Below are 20065 nucleotides of genomic sequence, written 5' to 3'. Positions count from 1 at the left end.
TAGTAATGGAAACTCTATAGTGGCCGGTCAATGAAAGGGATACATTGTATTGATCTCATGAGAATCATTTTTTTATGGTACAGATTCTTGGTAAATCGATTTTTTCCGTTTTCCCCCCTCTATGTGGGGGGTTTTAGGGGAAAGCTCAGGGGTAAAAGTGTTAACCTTTTTGCATCTTTTTTAGCGTCCTAAAATTAGCAAAAGTCCTTTCAGCAAAATTCAGCTGGTTCGTATGATTTTTAGAAATTCAGTGGCATTTTCGTCTTTGACGACTGGAGTATATAGAAGTTTTGAAAAATATTTGTCTAAAAAGCCGGAATTGTCAGTCTCTTGTAAATATTAGGTACCCGTTTCAAATCGTCTTCATTAACCAAATTGCTGAATACTTCATCTGGTAATGATATGAAATATATCCTAGATTATACGGCACCAAGTACAGCCTTATATGAAGTTCTTTTGATCACCCTTGATCGATTTGTTTGCCCCTCTTGATCGATTTGTTTGCCCCTAATCCTAAAAAACAATATAAGTAACTTAAAGAGATAGGGTGAATAGCATAGGTAAAAAATATGGCCTCAAAATCAACATTTTGAAAACGAAATATATGGTCATTAGCAGAAACCCTCCAGAAAACCCGATAATATGCATAGGTGACGATCGCATAAAACGCGTGAAAACTTTTAAATACCTTGGCACCACAATCAATGACCAATCGGATCCACAACAAGAGATAAAAACCCGAATACAAATGGCAAGACAAGCTTTTGTGAAATTCAGACCGCTCCTATGTAATCAAAACCTAAATTTCGAAATACGCTACAGAATGGTCAAGTGCTATATATGGTCCATCTTGCTTTATGGCATGGAAACGTGGACTTTGAAAAAAACATCTATCAACAAACTTGAAGCATTTGAAATGTGGTCATTGAGAAGAATGATGCGCATACCTTGGGTGGATAGAGTTCGAAACGATGACGTCCTTAAGAGAGCCGGCGTGGAAAGAGAACTCTTTGAATTAATTAAAAAACGCAAGATTGGTTACCTTGGGCACATATTGAGAGGAGCAAAATATGAAATACCACAGTTGATCCTACAAGGGAAGATCGAAGGTAGGAGGAGCCGGCCGCAAACAATTATCCTGGTTAAGGAATATTAAAGAATGGACAGGAATACACAATACAGGCGAGCTATGTCACGCCGCCAAGAACAGAATTCTAGTAATGAGATAGTCGCCTACGCACTTTGGTGTATGGCATGTTAAGAAGAAGAAAGAGTACTAATTTTTTAAGGTAACTTTCTTCTTCTTGTATCTATTTGGGATGTTGGCGACGACCATCTTGGCAATTTGTGTTTTGTAAACTGCGACTCTAAAAAGATTTTTGGTTGTTGTGTTGAACCAAGTACTTAGATGTTTTAGCCAGGAAATCCTTCGACTTCCTGGTCCGCGTTTTCCTTCTACTTTTCCTTGTAGAATTAATTGCAGTAACCCATATCTTTCGCTTTTAAGTGCAGATCTTGCTTTCTCTATCGTACATTTTATTTCTAGGGTGGTCCCAATTTTCATTGACGTTTGTACCAAGGTAGGTCTATGTTTTTACTCTTTCTATTGGTTGACCATTCACACTGATTCTTTCAATTTGCTGTTCCTTCTTAGAGATCATCATACTTTTTGTTTCCTTGATGTTCAGTGAAAGTCCATATCTCTGACTCACTTATTTGAGTCTATTCATTAACTCCGGGAAGGCTTCATAACTGCCAGCGAATACCACCGTGTTATCCGCGTGTCTGATGTTATTGATACATTCTTCATTAATTTGAGTTTCCTCCTCAACATCCTCTACTGCTTCTTGAAATATTTCCTCAGAGTATATATTAAACAGCAACGGTGATAGTATACATCCCTGTTGGACCCCACCTTTATGATTACTAGTAATTCTTAGATCACAGTTAATTTAAGATTAATAAGTTTTAATGTGGTAGCCAAAACGTAAACAAATATTTTATTTGTCGTCTGCAATAAATTCAATTTCTGAGAGTTGTAACGGAAAATAAATTATTGAAAATATCCAGTGAACAATATAAGACATTAAGTGAAGGACAGTGCTAAGAAAAAAACTTTAAAATCGGTGAAATAACATCGAAAAACACCGAGGCTCTATAAAAAGTAAGATCGCTATAATTGATAAGACTATTTAACATCAAAGCATAGAAATGAAACTCTGACCTTTGAAATTGCGATGTTGCCATTTTGAGTAGACTCTCGGGGTAGACACAGAAAAATAACAACGGTTAATAAACATAAAATAAATACGGTAAACGCTGTATTCTCTGAACTGTTGACGTGGGAAGACAGTGTTTGGCGCCGGAAAATGGAAAAAGATCTGAAAAATTTAGACAGTGATGATACACTTTTGAGAAGGAGGGTCAAAAAGGAAGGACAGATATAAAGACAGCGAGGAAGAAGATAACATTTGCAGAAAGAGCAAGAAGTTCTCGAGAACACCAACAAAAACTCCAGAGAAAAAAATGAGAAACAAAAATTTATCAATTACTAATAATGATAACCACCTCACCGATGACATTAAGGAAATAAAAAGAAATCAAAAAGTAAGCAAGGAAACAATAGAAAAGCTCATTATGGAAAACAGAGAGCTGAGAAAAGAAAATGCAGAACTAAAACAGGAAAATATAGAGATTAAGAAGGAACTCAGAAAAATAACAAAAAACATGGAAGTTATAGAAAAATACCGACGAATAAATAACATAGTTATGAATGGCCTAAGGATAGACACATATCAGCAAGCAGGGTTAAAAGGAACAATAAACAATTTCATCAAACAACATATAGGAGTAGAGGTTAAAATAAGGAATGCTCACAAGTTAGGCAAAAAACATGCCCAATTGAATTATAAAACCAAGAAGAACAAAGAAAAATAATGGAAAAAAGCACAAGTTAAAAGAAATTAAAGAGTACAAAGTATATATCAACAAAGATGCAACCATAAAAGAACGATAAATACGGGCAAATAAAAAATATGGATAAATAACAGCGAATGGAAGTGAAATGACAAAGAAGGCGCAATAGTCAAAACAACATCAAAAAACTAGCAACTAACTGTACTACTGGAATAACTTTGACGAAACAAGCACAGAAAAAGGTTAGCGATAATACAAAAAAAGGAAAAAAAGGAAAGAAAACCGGACCAAAACACAAAAAAAACATGTCGAAAAGAACACTTTTTATACAAACATGGATATCGCCAGATAGAAAGACTAAAAACCAAATAAACTACGTGCTCATCGAAAAAGAAGAACAGCAATGTATAAAGAAGATAAGAACATACAGAGGACCAGACGGTAACTCAGATCATTACATGGTGGACATCAAAATTAAGCAACTGATACCAGAACACAAAAACAAAATAAAAGAAAAGAAATGTATAAATAACTAAATTCGATTAGCAACAAAGAAAGGGACAGAAATGTACAAAGACACAATGGAAAGAGAACTAAAAAAGATACAAATAGAAGAGCAAACTGAGAACAAATGGGAAAACATAAAGCAAGTAATGAACAAAGCCGCAAAGGAATGTAATAAACAAGAGAATAAAAAGAGGAAAGACTGGTTCGACATAGAGTGCCAAAAAGAAATAGAACTAAGAAAATCATTAAGGATGGAAATGATCATGAAAGAAACAACGGAGACAAAAAATAGATATATGGAGCAAAGACAAAAAGTAAAGAGGGTGCTGAGAGAAAAGAAGAGAAAACATATAGAAAATAAGCTAAAAGAAATAGAAGAGAATTACAGAAATAAAGAAATAAAACACCTATATCAAGGTACTAAAAATGAAAAAAGAGGTTTCCAACAAAAACTCATGTTCGTTAAAAACAAAGCAGGAAATAATACAAGCGGTGAAGCAGAAATAGTCGAAAGATGGAAAGAGTATTTTGATGAATAATTAAATGGCAATAATAAGTCAAACCAAAGAGAATGTATGGAAGCAGAAGCAAGAATCTAACACTTAGAAAACATAGAAGATAATTCACCCAGCAAAGAACAAATCGAGGAAATCATAAAAAATCTGAAAAACAACAAATACCCTGGAAGCGATAACATAACAGCAAAGATGATGAAATATGTTGGAAAACTGCTAAATGATTGGATATACAAGATCGCGCTATTCATCTAGTGGTCATCTAGTAGGATCTCGTTCTAGGTTGTTTTGTTCTATTCGATCGATTGTTGAAAATGATTATCCTTTATAATCGATAAAGGATAATCATTTTTTAATAAAACAGATGTTAGTTAACAAATGTTTTTCCTCCAAGAACGAATTTTCGTTAGAACAAGTTAGAGCCAAAATTACTTGTTTAACTTTTAATTGTGGCTTATTCCCATTTAAATAGTAATTACTTTAAGATGCCACAAGAAAATAGCTTCAGAACAATATTAAGAATCTCTAAATAAATATTGGCAGAAGAAAACAGTTTCACAAAAATAACTACTAATTATTGTGTTACAGATATTTTAAAATTTTCTTTTTGCAAGTATAACGATGTCGTTTTTTATACTTTTACATCTACTTCTGGTTTCCTCAAAACGTTCTCTGTTTCATGCATTAAGTGCATCTATTAGGTTTATATAATTTTATGCAATTGGCCGTATCCCACATCTTTGTTAAAGCAAATAATGTGAGATTAATGGATTTTAGAAAATTTTTAGTGAAGGTAACCCTAGTATCTTTCACATTTTTTGTACACAATCCAGTTCAAAGCTACTCAGCGATTATGGTAATTTGCGATAGAATCTCCTCTTAATTCGCTTGTAACTTCATATAACTAAGCCAACAAAAATACCGATAAACAAAAATACCAAAAAATATTTTCCGATAATAACTCTTAGTAGCTAATGCAAATTTTTGTCTTTAAATTTGATAGTCTGCAAATGCGTATTGAAAAACATTATATATAATTTTAGTACTGAAAATTACAGACTTAAACATAAAAAATCATCTCATCGTATTAGGAATATATTTTTCCTGCATTTATTACGTCTGCTAACACAATCGAGTCAAGGTAACATTTAAATTGATTTACGAACTTCATAATTTCTTTGTACTTGAGTTGATCTATAAACCAAACGAAACCATGAATTTTATGTCTTTGGCTACAAACGTTTCGCGGCAGACGTTAACAAACAGCGATTGTTGAATTTTTATTCGTATCACTCAATACCAGTATGCAGAACACTTCAGGGTCCCATAAATTTAATGGTCAACAATTACGTCTGGTCCCCGTTGACTGACTTTCACCATCTTTATTGGCCGCCCTCCACAGAAATGCCGGTCACGTAAGAACCTCCACAGGGCGTCGTGGTACCGCTGTATGGTACCACGCTACTACTACTACTATCTTGGCTTGGCCAAGACGCGGTTATATAACCAACCCAGCGCATACGATAGCCAGTTCTTGTGAGACATTCGAGAGGAACGAGTTCAGATCTTTGTCCTTTCAAATATTTACGTAGATTACTACTCTTTACCCAAATGTTATTAAGACAGCTGTACTACTGACATTATTACAACTATTCCACTCTCCTAATTATAAAAAATTACTATGTAAATTTCTATTTCTATTCGGTTCTAAAGTCCTAGTCGGAGTAAAAATGACTTTCTGTGCCTCGGCTTAATGTCAAACTTATAGCCTCGCCACAAAAGTATTATTTACACTAATAATAAAATAATATACTATATTTTTTCTACCACTTTATTCTTTCACAGAAAGTCCATATACTTCATCTGATCGTTTTCTCACATTGCTTTTAAAGTAATCAACATTATAGAACTATTTTATTTATTATTTTAAAAAACATATTGGAATATAAGTTTTTTTAATACTTTTTTTATAAATTAGATGGTTTATTTAACAACCTAACTATTTAAATAATACATATTCCTAATGTTCGCAAAAAGTACATAAAAATTAAAAAAAGAAACGTCGAAATCGATAAACAAGAAACAGAGATACAATTAACAGTTCCTTCCCCCTCCTGCGCTCTCATTAGTTGCAAAGCTGACCAATTTTGAGGACCACAATTTTGAAGTTTTGCGAACGATTCCATTAAAATGCAATTTTTTTCGAATTTTTCACGTTAAAACCTGAAAGTATGTTTTTTCAGATGACCCTAATTAGGTTTCTTAATTGCTATGAACAGAGCTGCTATCAATTTATAAAAAACAGACTAACTTCGTCCCAAAGTTTCCTAGGTCAACTTGTTTTCTTTTTAAAATTTTAAAAAATTCAGGCTGTCAAAATCTGAAAGAATCAGGTTTTTGTAGTCAATCTTTAAAAAGTTATTGTAATTGTTTATAAGCAAAAAATTGACATGTTTTTGCCAAATTAGTTTGCAATATTTTAAATTATTTTTTTTTTTTTTAAATAATAATAATAGAATAATTCTTTTTTAAATCTATCCGTATATTTCATATACCTAGTTAATTTTCTGACTTATAATGTTGCAAAAAAATTTAATTTGGGATAAACAAATTAAATGCCTTTTAAACTTTTTGATCGATCAACTTGAAATTTTGATCTTATTTTAAACACCTCAAAACCCAACACTGTGTGTATATATTTAACTAGATCCAATGTAAAGGTCATAAGTTTATTTGAAAAAAAGTTATTAACATTTATAAAAACCGAAATTTTTCACTTTTTTGCAACTTTCTAAGCAACAGGATAGGAATGTTTAGAAAATGCCATTTTGAAGGTTTTTATATGATTTATAAGTTTTTTCATTTCTCAAATTTGTTTGAAACGCTTTATTTTTTGCTGATAGACGAGAAAGCGAAAATTTACCGTTTTTTGACCTTAATTTGTTAATAATTCATTAAGTCCAAAAAATCGACTACAGGAAACATATAGGTTATTGTTACAGAGGTCCATACTATTCAAAACAACTGCCGGTTGCCTGACCAGACGAGTGTCACGAAAATAAGCTTATTTCCCTGGGCTATATCGCCTATCAATAGCTTTATTTTATATACAATGACATAAATGCCGTATTTTCGATTAATAATAATTATGTTTAAAATCAAATATTTCTTAGAGACCTATTAAAGATAAAAAAGAAATGTAAAAGCGATGTAGACCATCGTAGATATACATTACTCAACAATTGAAATGGATAATTTTAAAATTCCTAAAATTAACATATAAAACTATTTTTAAAATTATTGGTTGTACTATACTCTATATGCTATCTTTATTGCCAATATTTTTTGCATAAGGTTTTTTTCTCCCTATTCTTATCGGCCCTTATCTCGTACAAAGAGAGACATGTTGTTCCTAACTTGAATATATCATTCGTATAAAAGTGCTTGTATTGGCTTTACCAGTTGTCAATAAGTCAAGAAATCTATTTATCACAAAAACATTTAGAGCCGCAAAGACGTTGAGAACTAGTGCAGCTCGAGCAATTAGTTCGTTGGATCCAACAAGGCATAACTCAACAAGAGGTTGTTATGAGGCTAAATGTGTCGCAAAGTGTGATAAGTCGTGCATGGAATCGGTATGTAGCAACTGGATCTGCAATACACAGGCATAGAGGAGGAACAGAACGATCTACAACTCGTCGGCAAGACCGTTTTGTAGTTCTGACGGCAAGAAGAAACCCAACATTTACGGGTTCGTGTCACTCAAGATTCAAAACCCAGAATTAACAGTATCTTCAGGCATGTCACTGGACGAGAGATTTTCAGTCAAACTGTCAGAAGATGGTTAAATGCATCCAATTTAAGAGCTAGACTGCGCGCTACCCATCCACGATTAACTAGGGAGCAGCGTGCATGCAGATATCGCTGGACAATGGAACACTATCAGTGGAATTTCGAAAATTGGAGGAATTGTCTCTTTACTGACGAGTCCAGATTTCGTTTGTATATGAATGATGGCCGAATATTGGCGTGGAGGGAAAGAGGACCGCGTTACAGTGAAAATCTGAGAGTCCCAACCACTCTTTTTGGAGGTGGATCCGTTTGCGTGTGGGGAGGCATATGTTTTGACCGTCGCACGGACTTAGTCGTCTTAATTATTGAGACAATGACTGTTACACGGTGTCGAGACAGAGTCATAGTACCAATAGTTGTTCCATTTTTTGGTGCAATATTATGAACAAAAAATAAAATACACATTTTCATAATATCCACTTCAATTGTTGAGAAGTGTACATTGACGATAGGTGTAACGTATAAAAAATGTCTCTATTGTGTTTTAACACCTGGAGCTAATTGGGTATCTCTTATTATTAAAACGCAACCAAAACAATAAATCAAAACATCCTTTTAAGTTAATAAATAATATTTATCTGGTATTGTTTTTATCAAAAGTCGTGACTTTTTTCGCAGTTCTGTATTTATATTTATTTATTTATTATTTATTATTATTAATAATTTTATTTATTTTATTGTAATAGTATTATTGCTTGCTTAATTACATGTGATATTTTTCTTCAGCATATTTTTATATGCTTTAATACTTTGATTTTTAATTCTTTTCTACAGCCAGGTTAGCACCCTACTAATAGACTAACCATACAGCTCATAGAAACAGGATTATGCTTAGGAACAGGAATATTTCATTACGACGACTAAAGCTGCGGCCACAACGGCGCACCGAACATCGCATAGTACAACGCACAGCACCATACCCCACACCTAGCTTAGCCTTTGCTTTGCACATTAGTGGTCGTATTGACGCACCGTGCACCGCACATTTATTTGGTAATGATAATGAAAATGTACAGGTATATAAAATATAATTTATTATACATTTTTATTGTTTTATTTACCTGTTGTTTCACATTCCTCTGCCACTTCTTTTCACAGTTTTGATAAAACCAAACTATTGTGGTGGCTTTTGCTTATTTGTTCCAAATTGGTTCACGAATAAGCACACAACTAATAATAAATTTGTCTTTATCCATCTCTAGAATAATCACTGTGCGAAGATCAGAGAATACTAAGCTCAATTTACGTAGGCGAGGCATTGGTACCCAGCCATGTGCGAAGGAAGGAGCGGTGCGTCGTTGTGGCCACGCACATTTACAGCAATGCTTGTATTTACTTTGCTTCAGCGAGGCTATGGTCAAGGCTAGGTGCGGTGCGATGTGCTGTGCGCCGTTGTGGCCGCCACTTAAAGCGAGAAAGAGGACAACGAATTTATGGAAAACGAGAAATATACTTCGCATCCGTACTTGGAACGTGAAGTCTATAAACACAAGAGAGCAGGAAATACAAAAGATTTTGTAGAAAAAAATATAGACATAATGTGCACTACAAGAGACGAAGAAAGAATGAATGGGTCAAATTAGGCTAGACAACTATTTGATGATTTACGAAAATGTGTTTCGTTCGCTTAGAGCAATTTATGGTCCACATAATAGCCTGCCGAACGTACAATTCGCTTTACGATTAGTAAGTTTGACACAAAGTTTTTATTATTGGATAACGCGCGACCAAATAGACCACATTCAGTAAGTACTGAAAAAGATATAGTGGCGGTAATGGATAGTGTACTCGAAAATAACGAAGAATCGATTCGTCGCCATTCTCAACAAATTGGCTTGTCATATGCAATAACTTGGCGTATTTTACGTAAGGATCTTGGTTTAAAAGCATACAAAATTCAATTAGTGCAAGAGTTGAAGCCGACCGACCTTCCAAGTCATCACCGTTTCAGTCGATGGGCTCTTGATCAGCTTTCAGAAGATCCACTGATTTCGAGAAAAATTTTATTTTCACATGAAGCCCATTTTTATCTTAATGGGTACGTTAATAACCAAATGCCCGTAATTGGGGGTATGAACAACCTTAAGAGGTTCAAGTCGCCATTACGCCCTGAAAAAACAACTGTTTGGTGTAGTTTATGGGCTGGTGAAATCGTTGGTACATAGTTCTTTAAAACAGAGTCAGGCCAGAATGTTACTATGAATAGAGACCGTTATCGTGTCATGATAACTGACTATTTTGTAACTGAAATTGAAGCTCGTGGTCTTGGCGACATTTGGCTTCAACAAGATGGCGCCACTTGCCATACAGCCCGTGAAAGCATGGCTTTACTGCTAGAACGATTCGGTGATCAAATTATTTCACGCTTTTGATCAGTGAATTGACCGCCTAGATCCTGTGACATCGCACCTCTAGACTTTTTCTTTTGGGGCTACCTAAAGTCCAAAGTCTACATGAATAAACCAGATACGATTAAGGCATTGGACGCCAATGTTACTCAAGTCATTGGTGAAATACCAATCGAAATGCTGGAACGAGTCACCGAGAATTGGAACTTCAGAATGGACCAACTTAATCGTACTTATAGCCAACATTTAAAAGAAATTATCTTTAATAAGTAATTGTAAAGAATAGTTCATTTGTATAATAATAAATATCTTTAAATAAAATTTATTTTTTTCATTGTTTTTTCTTGTTGAAAAAAGTACCTTTAAATGAATCACCCTTTATAAAGCTTCGCACTAGTCTACAGTCCCGTCTACTGTGCCACTTTTTTTTATTTAGACTAATTTTTTTCTGACTGTTTATTCTAAATTCGGGATAAATTAAGATAATAAAAATTTAATTTGTTTGATTAAAAGTTATTTTAAAAATCTTGTAGAGTCTAAGAATTTAAGAGATGCCAAACATGCTACCCACTAAACCTTTAACTGACATCACAATGGTGGAGCATAAAATTAGCCTATTAGTGGGTTGTGGACCGATACATTTACGAGAATTTTGCTTGTCAGTGCTAACAACATTGTAAATAAAAAAGTAATCGGATTTTCAATTAACATTCACCCAAGGCTTATAAAGTATACCGACAACCAAATATTGACAAAACCTTTTAATTAATTATTACCTTAATAATCAATAAATAATATGAAATATTTCAGGCAGGGATATTAAATGTACATAAACATATATTATTTTTATTTATGTACCTAAAAAGCTATGTTTAAAATTGTAGAAATATGTTTTGTATTTTACTAATTATCAGTGACTACCAGGGCCACACAGCAATTAAACTTAAAAAGAAAATTTTATATTACAATAATATACGAAATATTCCTGTTTTTAGTGTAGAAAAGGCACTCCTTTTTACAGATTTATTACAACATGCTCTTTTAATTTCGTCACTTGCGGTAAAATATTTCTTGTGAAGTTCGAAATGGACCCTTAACCCACTCGTAAATTGCTACCAATTTGCCGTCAGCAAATGAATAGTTTTTAAAGTTTTGTACCAACATGATTAAATGAATTTCTTTGGCCATATAAACAATTTTCATACACTGATCTTCTTCCTTGTGTATTTTGACACACTCATTCACATTTTCAAACATATTTAGTTCTTTTTGTTTTACATTTATGCTCTACATCTCCAACTTGCTGCAATAAGCACTTACTTTACCACTGGTATCCAAGATATGTGTGTATTCTGGTTGGAGTTATAGATTCAAAGTACTTCATTTCTCTAATATGTCGACCAAGTAACTTAATTTCACAATTAATAAAGCAGCTCAAAACTTTTCGACTTCCAGGCAGATTTCTTTTTCTAGAAAAGTGGAAATGTCTTTTAGCTCATAAAATGCACATTGTAAAAATTTTCCCCGTGATAATTATTTGGCTTCGCAATAAAATAGCAACGTTGAATGTTTGTGGTACGGTTTGTGACAAATTAAAAATGAAAATTAATATGTGCAAGAATGACGATGAAATAATACAACTAAAAGAAAGTTAAACGAACACTATTTACAAGCTGATCAAGGATATAAGAGCAAAGAAGAAAATAAATTTCTGACTAAGGATCATGTTAAAATGAAAACTATTACTCTTGATCTCCAGCAATGCCTGCCAACACCAGACTGCCAAAGCGGTGAGTTGTTTTACAAGAGGCAATTGTGGACTTTTAATCTTACAGTTCACGTTTGTGACAACTTACAAGCTCACTACTATTTATGGCAAGAATCTTCAGCAAAACGGGGCGGAAATGAAATAATTTCCTGCCTATATCAATACCTAACAAAAGATTTAGATTCTAAAGTCGAACACCTAATAATGTATTTAGACTGCTGTCCTGACTAGATTAAAAACAATTTTATAACAATAGGTTATTTAACTGCTTAACCATGCACTGCAAATTTAAAAATTATTGATCATAAGTTTTTAATACAAGGCCATATACATATGGAGTGCGATACGGATCACAGTTTATTAGAAAAAAAAAAAGAAAAAATTTAGTAGTCAAATAGAACATGACTCGGCTCAACTAATTCACTATAATGACAGAAAAGAATAAGCACCTGATGAACTTACTACCGTGCATATCAGAATCACTGTGGGACTTTTACAAAAACCTACCCACAGATAAAGACTTAGCTGATGTGCTCCTGGATTCATTAACTTCTGACGACGATTAAAAGTTTCAATTTAATGTTTAATATTTTTAGTACTTAAATATATGCTTTGTCAAAGGATAGGGTACGAGCGAGCAAATCCTTAATATGCGGCAGCTCATAGAAAAGGCCCGCGAATTTAAAATTCCAACTATAATCTGTTTTCTAGACTACCAAAAGGCATTTGATTGTGTGAAGTGGGAAGTTCTCTGGACAGTTCTTCATGAGATGGGAGTTCCAGATCATTTGGCAATATAAATTAAAAACTTATACGAAGATAACTCAGTTAAAATAAGAATTGAAAACCAGCAATCTGATACCTTCAAAACCAGCAGAGGTGTACGACAAGGGTGCATACTATCTCCAGACCTGTTCAATTTATATGGAGAATACATAATGAGGAATGCACTCGATGGATGGAGAGGCGGCATCTCCATTGCAGGAAAAAAGATCTCAAACTTAAGATTCGCAGACGATACAACACTGATAGCAAAATCTGAAGAGGAGATGTCGAGACTGATAAAGAGAGTAGAAACCGAAAGCAACAAGTGTGGGCTTAAGATTAATAATCAGAAAACAAAAATCATGATTGTGGACCACGCGAATATCCTCCAAACAACAGGCGCCCTAAATCAATTCGAGAAAGTAGACGAGTTCACGTATCTAGGATCTTCCTTAAGCAATGCAGCCTCCTCCCATACGGAAATTCGCAGAAGAATAGGGATGGCCAAGAACGCGATGAGTCGACTGTCAAAAATATGGAAGGACCGCTCTTTATCCAAAAAACTCAAAATGAGACTGGTACGGACACTCGTTTTTTCAATCTTCAGTTACGGTGCCGAAACATGGACAATAAAATCAGAGGATAGGAAAAGGATTGACGCATTCGAAATGTGGTGCTGGAGACGAATGCTACGCGTCTCGTGGACGGAGCACAGATCCAATCAGTCGATTCTCGAAGAGCTAAACATTCAGACCAGACTCTCCTCTCAGTGTCTTGCAAATGTTTTAAAGTTTTTTGGCCACATTGCGAGAAGAGACAATGACAACTTAGAAATACTAATTGTGTGCGGAAACGTAGAAGGACGTAGAGGCAGAGGACGCTCACCTATCCGATGGTCAGATCAAGTATAGAAAGCCACTGGAGAGACGTTTTCCGAGTCCATGAGAGCAGCCCAAAATCGCAAGAGATGGAGAGAATTGACAGCCCGCATTGTAGGAAATCACGATCCTCAGCAATGAGGAAACGACAAGAGAGAGAGACTTAAATATATGTTGCACTTAAGTAAGCTTGTATTAACGTAATAAAATTTTTGATTATCTTCTGTGTTATCATTATTATGTTCAATTACAAAGGAAGTAAGTCATTATGCTTATTTTTGAAAAACGAGGCAAGTAATACAAAATATTGTTTTAAACCTATTTTGTTTTTAAATACTCAGCAAAAAATGTTAATCCATTAATTTAGGAAAAGTACATGTAAAAAAATTCAAGTAGACTGTCATTCTAAACAACTCTAAAAAAATCATTTTTTTGTAAAATTTTAAACAGTGTTTTTCTCGTTTTCAAGTTTTATGACTTATCCCCCTTTTCACGAGCAACAGCGAATTAATTAATCAAAAATATCAATCAAACCATTATGTCAAAACAATGTTTATTCTAAACCCTTCAATTAATATTATGATTAAAAAAGATTATTTTTCCAATGTTTTGATATTTTATTTGGTTTCAATGCTTCATTACATAATGATCTAAAACCAATATATTATATAACCAATTTTTGGCATATCCAATTCATCATTTATGGTTCTATTCTATCTTCCCTCCAGTTTTTTTCGTTTTTAATTCTTTGTGTGGCTTCAACGACTTATTTTTCTCTATTCTCTATATCCTGTTCTTTACTTCACTTGATGCCATTTGGGTTTAGGCTTGTGTCTTCTTTTAATTAAAATTTACCAGATTACAACTCAGATATAAATTCTAACGTCCAGTGATTAACATTTTAACATTTGAAACAAGTAATTAGTTGGAAGAGAATACCAATAGAAATTATTTTAAGTATTCTAGTCAACTTCTTTAACAAGGTGAAAATGCACTCCACTTCGTTCCTGACATTCTCACTAGATAGTTGCACTTAAGATAACAGATAAATAAAGCCGAGGCTAGTGAGTCTAAGAAATGCCTCCTGCTAAATGGAAATCGTGACAGAAGGGTGTTCCTTGTTCATATCGGTAGATGAAAACGAGTCAATTTTAGTTTTTAACACTGTCACAAATACGTATAAAATAACTCAGAGAAGTATGTAAAATTATTTAGCTGAATGTTAAGATCAAAAGAAGTATAAACGTTATGTAAGATATAATTTTATATAATTTTTCGTTCCCCTGTAATATACATAAAAGAAAATCTATGGATTATCTTATTTTATAAGCGACTTGTCTACAACTAAGTCGTTAGAGGTATACTCTCTTGGTCAATATTGATAATTTATATGCAACCAAAAAATTAGAGATGTTGATATATTAGTGTATATTAAAATTAATATTATTACTATAATGAATAAAAATCTATTAACAAAAGTGTCCTGATGTCAAGTATCATTAATAATAAAAGAAGAACAAATGTTAAGAATGTCTATAAAATAAATTATATAAGGATTCTAAAGAAATATCGAATAAAACTAAATATTCTGGTTTTATTTTTTATTTTATTTTGGAAAGAAATCACTTGTTTATGACATTATTAATAACCTTATGTTTTTTGCTTTGAGTTTAGATTTTCCATGCGGAAATCGTTCTCAACAACTTAAATTATGAAAATTAATATAACCTCTAAAATATTTTTGACAATTATTGTTGTTACATTTTTCTGTGATTCCAAATTAACTTTATTTTAACAAAAAAAAACTAAATTCCAAAGAACATATTCTAATGCAACTGAGGGGTACGTCTATAAGCAGAACAAGTGTTTTTAAAGTGCTAGCGAAGTTAGCTAGCTGGAAACATTATAACTACCGATCCAAACTTTAATTGAAAATTGTGAGGTCGCAATCCTGGTAAATCCAGCGAGTTAAAAAATTCAAGCGAATAAGTACAATAGCTCTGGTGATGGATCCAATAGTATCAATTTCACTTTCCCATTTGCGCAACACAATCCATTGGATTTATTTTTGTATTTCAATGCCTTACAATGAGAGCAAACCAAGTTCATAGATCCAATAGTAACATTGGTAGTTACTGTAGTCAATTGACAAATCGTAATTGAAAGCAGCTCGATTGAAACTTGCGCGATTATTAGTTGAATCTCTCGCTCTTGCTTCCCGCTTTCGTAATATACGAATTATTTCACGTTCATTTCGGTCGCCACGTTCTTGTGCAGTATGATTAGATCGGTAATTAGTTTGGTTTGTAGCATTTCAGGTTCTTCTACGTAAATTACTTCGTCTTATAGGAGGCATATCACATGTATTATACACATATTAATCACAGGTATTAAAACACTTTGCACAAAATACGATATAAAACAATCAATCAAAAATAAATCAAAGAAAACTAGAGAATTTGTTTCGTTTATGAAGTTGACAAAAGAAAACTGAGTAGATCTCTACTCTATGTAGAGTAGAACTGTGAAATCTCTACTTTGTCTGTGACAACAGTTAGTGCTTGTAATTTAATATAAACTTTATTGAATAGCAATAAAGTTCAAATTGACTCTACATTTAGTTAGAAAATATTTGTATGGAAAAAAGAAAAGGGCTGTTTTAGGGTTTTCCCGGAAACTATTCGAATTTTTCTCACCGTAAAAACCATACTTAGACTTCAAGGAATATTAAAAAAAAAAGAATTGTTAAGATTGGTCCATGCGTTGTTGAGTTATGCGCTTACCAACACATTTTGCGATTCATTTTTGTATTATAGATTGATTTCGCGCGCGTAAAAAGCTAATAGACATTTTTGCTCAAAATTATCTCAGTTGCATCAGCTAAATTCAGCTTGTTCGTATGATTTTTAGAGGTCAAAACTCTGACGAATGGACTAACAGAAAATTTTGTAAAAGGTTTACCTTACAAAGATATGCAGCTAGAAAAAGATAGAAGTGGAGCAGTTTGGAATGATGGAAGTTTAATATAAGAACCAGAAAAATTAAACGTTTAGTTTAAAAAAAAACAGAACTATAGTTCGTCCCAAACCCTTCTTTCAGTGCGTCATAGTTGATCGACCTCTCTCTAACACATTAAGCTAGAGGTGACAGAAAAAACGTGAGTCTGTGATTATTATACATAGAACTTAGAAAATTATTTATCGTCAAGCTAATTCTACTTACGGATGTATAATTGGTTGGAGTTTAGAATACCCTAAATAGATATCCAATCAATGATGCGCATAAATATAATTTGACACATATTGTCTCGATCGTGACAGTACTTTCACAATGATAATTGTCATTCCAGGTTAGTATTATCAGACATTTTACAGTGAAAATTTAATTTTGTATTTATTGTCATAAAAAAATTTTAAATATGCCGATATATATCGAAAAAGAACAAAGACTAATATTAAAATTATTAAATTATTTTCCATTAGAAAAAGAGAGATTACGATCCTACAACTGTCAAATTTAACTAAAATGTCATGCAATAATTCTCGACATTCTTAAAATCCTATATGACGTCAAAATTAGTGACGCACTGAAAGAAGGGTTTGGGACAGACTGTAAGTAAGTTTTTATGTAAAAAGTGCAGATGGACTCAAGGCGATTTGATTGTTTTTATGGTACCTATGAACTGAAAATAAAATTTGTTTTTCTTTGTGTTATTTCACGATTTAAAATAACAGCGCTACAAAAAAAAACATATAAACACTAATTATGCAAAGACGTCCTATAACATCTGAAAAGAAGTGTTAATACCGTTTTGTAATATGATATCTATGTATGTATAAAGTCTAATTAGCCCACTGAGAGAGCCAAGTCAAGCGTTGGTTGGTAAATTAAAAATACTGGTAACAAAATTTGAATGGCGGGTTTGATAATCATCTTGATTTATTGATATGATAGTGATGCATAATCCTCAAGCACATTACACGTTGACTTTAAATTTTAAATATATTTCCATATATTATTCCGTAAATGTTAACTGAAGTTAGACAGAAGAGATTCCTATCTTTATTAATGGTAACCAAAAAAGTGTGATGTAATTAGTTGGTAAAACTGTTTTGGTATAAAAATATAATTACTTACGGAGACCTTAAGCAGTATAAAAATATACAGTTTAAGCATAATATAATTGACTGCTAAGGTAAGCTCGAAGATACGAAGACATTGAGTAGAATGTTCGAGGAATTATTTAATTCTACGAAGGATACCAATTAAAATTTTAACATTTTCTAACACCCAACAAAAAGTTTTGTGTTTGACTTTGCTTTTATTTGTTACAAACATTTAAGTAAATTGAAAAATATAATAATAATAGCCTCATTTTATACTGTTAGTGCAGTTTGAACCTGCATATATCTGCATAAATTTCATAGAGTTAACCTGGCATATATTCGAATGGACGGAGGTCTATCTGACGAATGCACTTTGGAGAAATCTTTATCTCCCTTATTATTTAACATCTATTCAGAGTTTATATTACGCAAAGTTTTGGATAGTTCCGCAGACGACCCCACACTTCTAGCCTCTACTCCACAAGAAATTACTTACTAACTTAAATTAAATCAAAAAAGTAAATTAAAACAACTCGAGGTAAAAAGTGCTAAGTTTGGACTCATGGTTAACTAAAACAAAACCAAAATCATGATTATTTATCGGCAACAAAAGTCTCCTGAAACCCAAACTATTGAAGAATGCGACGTAGTCTTCTCTATAATATATCTTGGAGCTCTAGTTAACAACACAGGTTTTAATAATGTTGTATATTCTTATAATGTTTATGGGATTGCTTCCATCAAGAGTTCCATATAGTAGAACTCTAGGACCCTGCATGAGGTTGATTAACTCGAACTCACTGGATACCCATAATTACTTTATTGGTTCCTAAGTACAACACTTACTAGCTTCGACTGTTCACTTTTAATTCTTAATTCCTAATAATCTATTCCCGTTATTTTTCGGGTATTTCACTCACGTGTGTTTGTTTATATAATAATATTTAACTAATATAATTTGTACACATTATTTAATAAACTTTTGATTACATTGCTAATTTCACTAGGTCGGCGCGTGTTCTAGTTACACCGATATTTTTAATGACATAAACAAATAATCGCATTTAGCAATAAGCAATGAATAATATTATTGAAAGGATTTTAAATTTTAAACTGAATTGGGTTACTTAGATCTGATTTCTGGATGCTTAGTTAAATCCCGTTATATCTTTATCATCATACATCATCATTGGCTTTTACAACTCTTCGTGAGTTTTTGCCGCGTTTACTATTGCCTTCCATTGATTCCGATCCTGTGCTATTATTTCCCATGGCCTTACTTCCATCTTCTCCAGATCTTCCCTGACTGCGTCTTTCCACCTTTTTCTAGGCCTTCCTGTCGATCTTCTACCATCTGGTCTTTCCAAAACACATTGCTAATCAGTCTGTCGTCATCACTCCGTACCACGTGGCCTGCCCATCTTAATCTATTGGCTTTTATGTATCTTACGATGTTTCCTTTCCCGAAGAGAGTCTCTATTTCATTGTTGTATCTGCTCCTCCATTCATTTGTCACGCTGTCCCTGCAAGGACCATAAATAATTCGCAGGATTTTGCGTTCCCATACTAATAGCTTATTGATTTCGTTCTTTCTCAATGTCCATGTTTCACTTCCATATGCCACTGCTGATCGTATTATGGTTTTGTACATTTGGATTTTGGCACGCCTTGAGAGAAGCTTTGACCTCATTAGATGTTGAATGGCAAAGAATGATTGTTTTTACTCTTCCCTTCCGAAAGAAAATATTTTTAATACCTGATCTGAAAGTCGTAGCTATACTTACTCGCTATATACTAAATTTTGCTGTTTTTGTGTAAATGAGTATATCGTGCAAGAGATAAACATTTAGTAGTGAAAAATTGGCCAAAAAGAAAAAAGTTTAACACCTGGAATTAAAATGTCTCTCAAAAACCTATGGTGCCACAAGACTAGAAGTTTTCCTGCCACTACTTCACATAACGGTGGGATTCATAAAAAATTTCGTGAAAGCTATAAACAAAAATGGTAAAGGATTTCAGTACCTTAAAACTCAACTCTGAATAAGTGATACTAAGTTGAAAGAGTTGAGAAAAAATTGTTGAGAACGATAAAAGTACGCAAGACTGCATACCTTGGACACATACTAAGAAATAATAAATATAGTCTTCTGCAGGTCATCATGCAGGTTAGAGTCGATGGCAAAAAGGGAATAGGTAGAAAGAGGAAGTCATGGCTGCGAAATATTCGAGACTGGACAAACATGACTGTAGACGAATTATTCCACGTTGCAAAAAGACAGAGAAGCTTTTAAAAATGTGGTCGCCAACCTCCGTTAATGGGGACGGCATAGGAAGAAGAAGAAAGTTGAAAGAAGGAATTTAACAATTTAGTAGCTTTTAAATTGATGTTAAACAGAGCAGAAAAAAGAGC

At 33.2% G+C, this 20065-nt stretch overlaps 1 protein-coding gene across 2 annotated transcripts in view; it reads right to left on the bottom strand.

Moving 5' to 3' along the window:
- The window catches only part of Nox (NADPH oxidase), a 352627-nt gene that overhangs the window by 63717 nt on the left and 268845 nt on the right, over positions 1-20065 (bottom strand). The gene's annotated exons all lie outside the window — the stretch shown is intronic.

Source organism: Diabrotica undecimpunctata, chromosome 5 (assembly GCF_040954645.1).
Source record: "Diabrotica undecimpunctata isolate CICGRU chromosome 5, icDiaUnde3, whole genome shotgun sequence".
Classification (NCBI taxonomy): Eukaryota; Metazoa; Arthropoda; class Insecta; order Coleoptera; family Chrysomelidae; genus Diabrotica; species Diabrotica undecimpunctata.
Note: the sequence above shows the minus strand (reverse complement) of the source record. Positions and strands in the feature narration are given on the sequence as shown.